The sequence below is a fragment of the Triticum urartu genome, chromosome 7A, assembly GCF_056163025.1.
Source record: "Triticum urartu cultivar PI428250 chromosome 7A, HENAU_Tu73, whole genome shotgun sequence".
NCBI classification, from domain to species: domain Eukaryota; kingdom Viridiplantae; phylum Streptophyta; class Magnoliopsida; order Poales; family Poaceae; genus Triticum; species Triticum urartu.
In genome coordinates, this window is record NC_141879.1 from 124093988 (window position 1) to 124100414 (window position 6427).

Here is a 6427-nt window from a genome sequence, read left to right on the forward strand (position 1 = left end):
TCAAACACATGCATCAATACTTCTTATAAATAAATAAAACTAATCCTAGTCGTCAGCTAATTGTATAAACGCACACAAAATAAACCTTTACCTCTTGACTCTAGAGATTATCAAACTTCTACTCGGCAGTGGTCGTTCTATCCACCTCTGCACGCATCCACTCCTCCATCTCTAAGCAACTTCCAAGACACAGTAGCCGCTCGAACATGCACACAAACAAACACAACAAACAAATTAATCAAGATTTTGAGATTTTGCATAAGCCAGAGTCAAGCACGAGCTATTCAAGGACAAATAGTGTGAAGAGCTTGATGATTATATTTGACATAAGCAGTTACACGAGAGAGTCAGTGACATGTACAAATTTTAGCTTTTTCTACCTAAGTACAAATAGCAAAATGGAACATAGGCAGGTTGATTATATTTGACAGAGCTAACCGAACAAAAAAGAGAACATAGCACCGCGACTTGTTGAGGACAGAAATAATAATGTTTGATTCAGAAATTAGCAATATGAGGCTCAGTAAGGTCCTATCTTAGAGCCTGTTTGGACTCTCTCCCCGCTCCAACTCCGCTCTGGAGCAGAGCAGCATCCAGTTTAAATTTTTGTAGTCGCCCAAGGGCCGCTCCACGCTGAAGGAGCGGAGGCTTGCCGGACAGGGCCTTAGTGCTATGGGGATTAAGAGCATGCACACAGAAAGTTAATTGGCAAACAAAACTTATTGGTCAGTTCTCAACACAGAGAAAACTAGCAAATGATGTTTATTGCAATAATTAACAGGGCAGTTGCTCAACCTAAAGAAAGGCAGCAGAACTTATATGAAAGAAATCGAGTTGTAAGTGTATAAAGAGCGATCGATGATTCATTCAGGAGACATGGTAGTTTCTTCTAACATATTGTACTATCAAGTAAACTCTCACAAGAAAGATGCCCCAGTAAGTAAGCTAAATGGGTGACAAACTTAATAGTGAAACAAGTTGATAGTTGTACACTATAGTGTTTAAGCACAGTCGAACTAAATAAATTTCAGATTATGTAGCATGCATTGCATAGTGAGTAGGTGTTAGGCAATCCGATCTGGTTATAGCCTGCCATATTTAGTGCTCCTATATTTGCATATAAATCGGGCCATTATGGTTAGGATTGTATTGATTTGTTTCCTTGATTATCTTGTAACCTGTCTATATATATGAGATAACACGGAACCCACATGTCTGGTCAATTACTCTTGCCTTCTGTTTCCATCATGGTATCAGCCAAACGATTCTCTTCCATCCCCATCCACTTCCACCGCCGCCCCTCCTCTCCACCTCCAGCCGCCGCCGTCATGCCGGACGCCGGCTCTCTCCATCCCCATGCCGCTCTATGGGCGCAAGCCAACTCCATCCAGAACATCAAGAGCCTCATCCCAGTCACCCTCGACCTCAAGGCGTCCAACTTCTCCAAGTGGCGCCACTTCCTCACCATTGCTGTCAACCAGTTCGCCCTCGCCGATCATCTTGAACCGGCACCCCCTCCCGCTGACGCAGAGTGGCTGCGGATGGACTCCACCGTCCTTCGGTGGATGTACGGCTCCATCAACCCCGACATCGCCGACATGGTCATGGCAGCCGGTACCACGGCTGCCGCTGTCTTCGCCGGCATCACCCCCCTCTTCCGCGACAATCAACAGGCGCGTGCGGGCTACCTCGGCCAGAAGTTCCGCAACATCGTCCAAGGCGACAAGACCGTCACCGCCTACTGCCTCGAGCAAAAAACGGTCGCTGATGCTCTCGCCGACGTCAATGCCCCGGTCTCCGATGATGCTCTGGTGTGGAACACCATCAAGGGCCTCAACGACCACTACAAGGACATCGGCAACCTCGCGCCTATCATCAAGCCATTCCCCACGTTCCTTGAATTTCGCAACATGCTTCTTCTACAGGAACTTAAGCCGTCCTCCCCGAGCCCTACGTCGCCTGCGGTCTTCTACTCTGCTCCAGCCAACGGTGGGCCTCGCGGGGCATCTGCGCCTCCACCACCACAACCGGCCGGTCTCGGTGCGCCCACCGGGTACGGTACCGGCCGCTACAAGGGGAAGAAGAAGAAGACTTGGGGCGGTGGCGCTCCCATCTTCCCTAACATGCAGAACCCCTGGACCGGTGCCATCCACATGTACCCAATGATGGGTCCTGGCATGCCCACGCACGGTCATGCCGGCCCCGTCAGCATCCTCGGACCGGGACCCCGCCCCTCGGCGCCGCTGCATCGCCCTCCTGCTTAGGGCTACATGGCCCTGCCTGCCCCGTCACCTCCAACCCCCCAGGCAACGTACCCCCAGGCGACGTACTCCTACACCGGCTACCCCACCTACGGCTCCTCCTCGGCACAGACGTGGGATCCCTCCGCACTCGCGAGCTACTTCAATACCATGACTCTCCAGGCTCCTACGGAGTGGCTCATGGACACTGGAGCCGCTGCTCACATGTCTTCGGACGCCGGTAATCTCACCTCCCTCTCTTCATCTCCTCCACATCAACATGGCATCGTTGGTGATGGTTCTTCTATTCCTGTCACTCATTCTGGACAGTCTCCCTACCTCTCATCATCTCACTCTTCGTGATGTCCTTGTTACTCCTCGTATTGTTAAGAATTTAATCTCCGTTCGTCAATTTACCACTGACAACTATTGCTCGGTTGAATTTGACCCATGGGGTTTCTCTGTGAAGGATCTCAGGACAGGGCGCGTGATTCTCAGGTGCAGTAGCTCGTGTGACCTCTATCCGCTCACTACCTCGCCGCACGCTCTCACCGCCATCACCGTCGTGTCCACCCTTTGGCACCGGCGCCTCGGCCACCTCGGTCATGACGCGTTGCGGTGCCTCGTCTCGTCATCCTCGCTTCCTATAAATAAAGTGCACAAGGATCCTAGTTTATGCCAGGCTTGTCAACTTGGTCGTCATGTTCGTTTACCTTTTTTGCTTCTACCACTTATACTCATAGACCGTTTGAGTTAATTCACTGTGATTTGTGGACTTCCCCTATTGAGAGTGTGTCTGGCTACAAATACTATCTTTTCATTCTGGATGATTTCACTCACTATGTATGGACATATCCCATGCGGCAAAAATCTGAAGCTTTTGCTCTTTTGTCTAACTTTCGTACTTATGTCGCTACACAGTTCTCTCTTTCTCTCCAAGCGATCCAATGCGACAACGGCCGCGAATTCGACAATCGCGCCCTTCAGGATCTCTCCGTCCAGCACGGGATCCTCCTACGTTTCTCATGCCCATACACCTCTCCACAAAACGGTAAAGCTGAACACATCATTCGCACTATCAACGACGTAGTTCGTACTTTGCTTTTCCAAGCGAGCATGCCTCCAAAATTTTGGGTTGAAGCCCTTCATACGTCCACCTATCTTCTCAATAGATTACCCACCAAATCCCTTGCGGCTCCCTGTCCTTTCTTCGCTCTTTTTAGCAAAACACCAGACTACACCCTTCTTCGTACTTTTGGTTGTTTATGCTACCCCAACATTGCGTCCACTATGTCTCACAAACTGTCACACCGTTCAGTCGCCTGTGTTTTTCTTGGTTATCCATCTAACCACCGTGGCTATCGTTGCATGGAACTTGAAACTCGTCGCGTTATCATCTCTCGCCATGTGATTTTTGACGAAACTCGGTTCCCGTTTGCTCCTCTTTTTTTCTATCTCTAACATGCAGCAGCACGCCTCTACACCGCCCCTGGATGTTGATCCGATCGACATGTTCGACTCGGTCGTCGTGCCACCCATGCATGTTGGGTTGCGTCCCTCTTCTGGGTCGTCTCGGTCCACTGGACAGCACCTCGCCTCCTCACCAACAACCTCCGAGCCGGCCTCGTCACCCTCACGCACGCCGGCCCACTCGGCACCGTCGACGCCGGTCCACTCGGCCGCACAGACGTCGGCCCCGCGCACACTGGCCCATCCGGCCTCGCCTGCGCCGGCCTCGCCTGCCTCGGTCTCGCTCGACCGCGGCCCATCTCCAGCGGCCTCCGCCGCCGACTCCGACACCGCGGCTTCTGGCTCCGCAGCCTCCGAAGCTGTCTTCTCCACGCCCCGTTCATCTCCGACAACGACACCGCCGTGTTCGCCGCCCCCGGCACCTATGGTCGTCCCTCCTCCACCGGTAATGCGTCGACCTGCTGTGGCTGCTCCTCACCACATGGTGACCCGCCGCCAAGCCGGCAAGACCATCGGTCCGCGTGAGCGTCTTAACCTCCACGTCGACACCGAAGCTTCTCCATCAACGGTTCCCAAGTCTGTTCGTGGTGCTCTAAAAGACCCGAACTGGCTCGCAGCGATGACTGATGAGTACGGCGCTCTCCTCGCAAACGACACATGGGAACTTGTCCTCCCGCCAGTCAACGCCAACGTCGTCTCTGGCAAATGGGTCTTTCGTCACAAGCTCAAGACGGATGGCACCCTCGATCGCTACAAAGCTCGATGGGTGTTGCGCGGATTCTCTCAAGAACAGGGCATCGACTTCGATGAGACCTTCAGCCCGGTGGTTAAACCGGCTACCATCCGGGTCATCCTCTCGGTCGCCCTCTCCTCCAACTGGAAGATTCGCCAACTCGACGTCAAGAACGCCTTTCTTCATGGGCGTCTTAACGAGGTGGTCTTTTGTCACCAGCCCACTGGCTTTGTTGACTCTGCTCGCCCTGACCATGTGTGCCGCCTCAACCGTGCACTCTATGGCTTGAAGCAAGCCCCTCGTGCGTGGTATCACCGCTTTGCGAGCTTTATCACCTCCTTCGGCTTCACCTGCTCCAAGTCGGATACATCACTATTCACTCTACACGGTCCTATGGGGACTGCTTATCTTCTCCTCTACGTCGACGACATCATCCTCACAGCTTCTACATCGACCCTACTTGAACGCGTCATTACCGCTCTCAGCGCCGAGTTTGCCATGACCGATTTGGGCGAGCTACACCACTTCCTCGGCCTTGCTGTTCGTCATGACTCCAGTGGGATGTTCCTCTCGCAGACACAGTATGCTCTCGAGATTCTCGAGCGTGCTGGCATGAGCTCCTGCCACCCTGCCTCAACACCCGTGGACACATCGCCTAAGCTGGCCGCTGCCGCCGGCTCACCTGTTGCTGATCCTTCGGAGTATCGGAGTTTAGCTGGTGCTCTTCAGTACCTGACGTTCACAAGTCCTGGCATCGCCTACGCTGTCCAGCAGATTTGTCTTCACATGCATGATCCCCGTGACCAGCACTTGACCTTGGTCAAGCGTGTTCTCCGCTACGTCAAGGGTACCCTGCACCACGGCCTTCAGCTCACACCCTCATCCACGGATCGCCTTGTTGCTTACACTGATGCCGACTAGGCTGGTTGTCCTGACACTCGCCGATCGACCTCTGGCTACTGTGTGTTCCTTGGCGACAACCTGGTCTCATGGTCCTCCAAGAGTCAGCACACCGTCTCCCACTCTAGCGCTGAGGCAGAGTATCGAGCTGTCGCTAATGCCGTCGCTGAGGCAAGTTGGCTTCGCCAACTCCTCCAGGAGCTTCACCGACCTCTCCCTGCTGCCACAGTTGTTTTTTGCGACAATGTCAGCATCGTCTATATGTCCACGAACCCTGTTCAGCATCAGCGTACCAAGCACATCGAGATCGATCTTCACTTCGTTCGAGATCGTGTTGCGCTTGGGCACATTCGAGTTCTTCATGTGCCTTCTTCCCGACAGTTCGCAGACATCTTCACCAAAGGCTTGCCATCGCCATTGTTCTTGGATTTTTGGTCCAGTCTCAGCGTCTGAGAATCTCCCGTTGTGACTGTGGTGGGATGTTAGGCAATCCGATCTGGTTATAGCCTGCCATATTTAGTGCTGCTATATTTGCATATAAATTGGGCCATTATGGTTAGGATTGTATTGATTTGTTTCCTTGATTATCTTGTAACCTGTCAATATATATGAGATAACACGGAACCCACATGTGTGGTCAATTACTCTTGCCTTCTGTTTCCATCAGTAGGTGTCATTTCTGAACACTGCCAATGTGGTTGAACATAACAATACTAGGAATGAGACACACCAAACACTGCAGATCAGTGATGCAATATAACACTGTAGGGGAAGGGGAAGGGGAAGCAACCAGCAGCAACAGTAAGGCCGGGGAGGCAACCAGCTCGAGTAAGACACCATGGAGGAAAAGAAGCCCTGGTCTTGTGCTCCAGGGAGGCGGTCTACAAGGCGGGCAGGCCGACTCCTTCGAGCGCGAGCTTCAATAGCTTCCCCTTATAATCGCTCGTCTTGTCCTCCAGGGAGGCGGTCACGGACAACGGCCTCTGCGCGACGCCACTCGAGGGGACCGCTCCAAAGGGGAGTAGACCATTCGCTGGAAGACTCATGGATGGTGCCATCTTTGCTCACTGGATGAAATGAATGG

At 52.7% G+C, this 6427-nt stretch overlaps 1 pseudogene; it reads left to right on the forward strand.

The window, feature by feature from the left end:
• Positions 1-1226: 1226 nt before the first annotated feature.
• Positions 1227-2747, forward strand: LOC147958448 (uncharacterized; annotated as a pseudogene).
• Positions 2748-6427: the final 3680 nt, after the last annotated feature.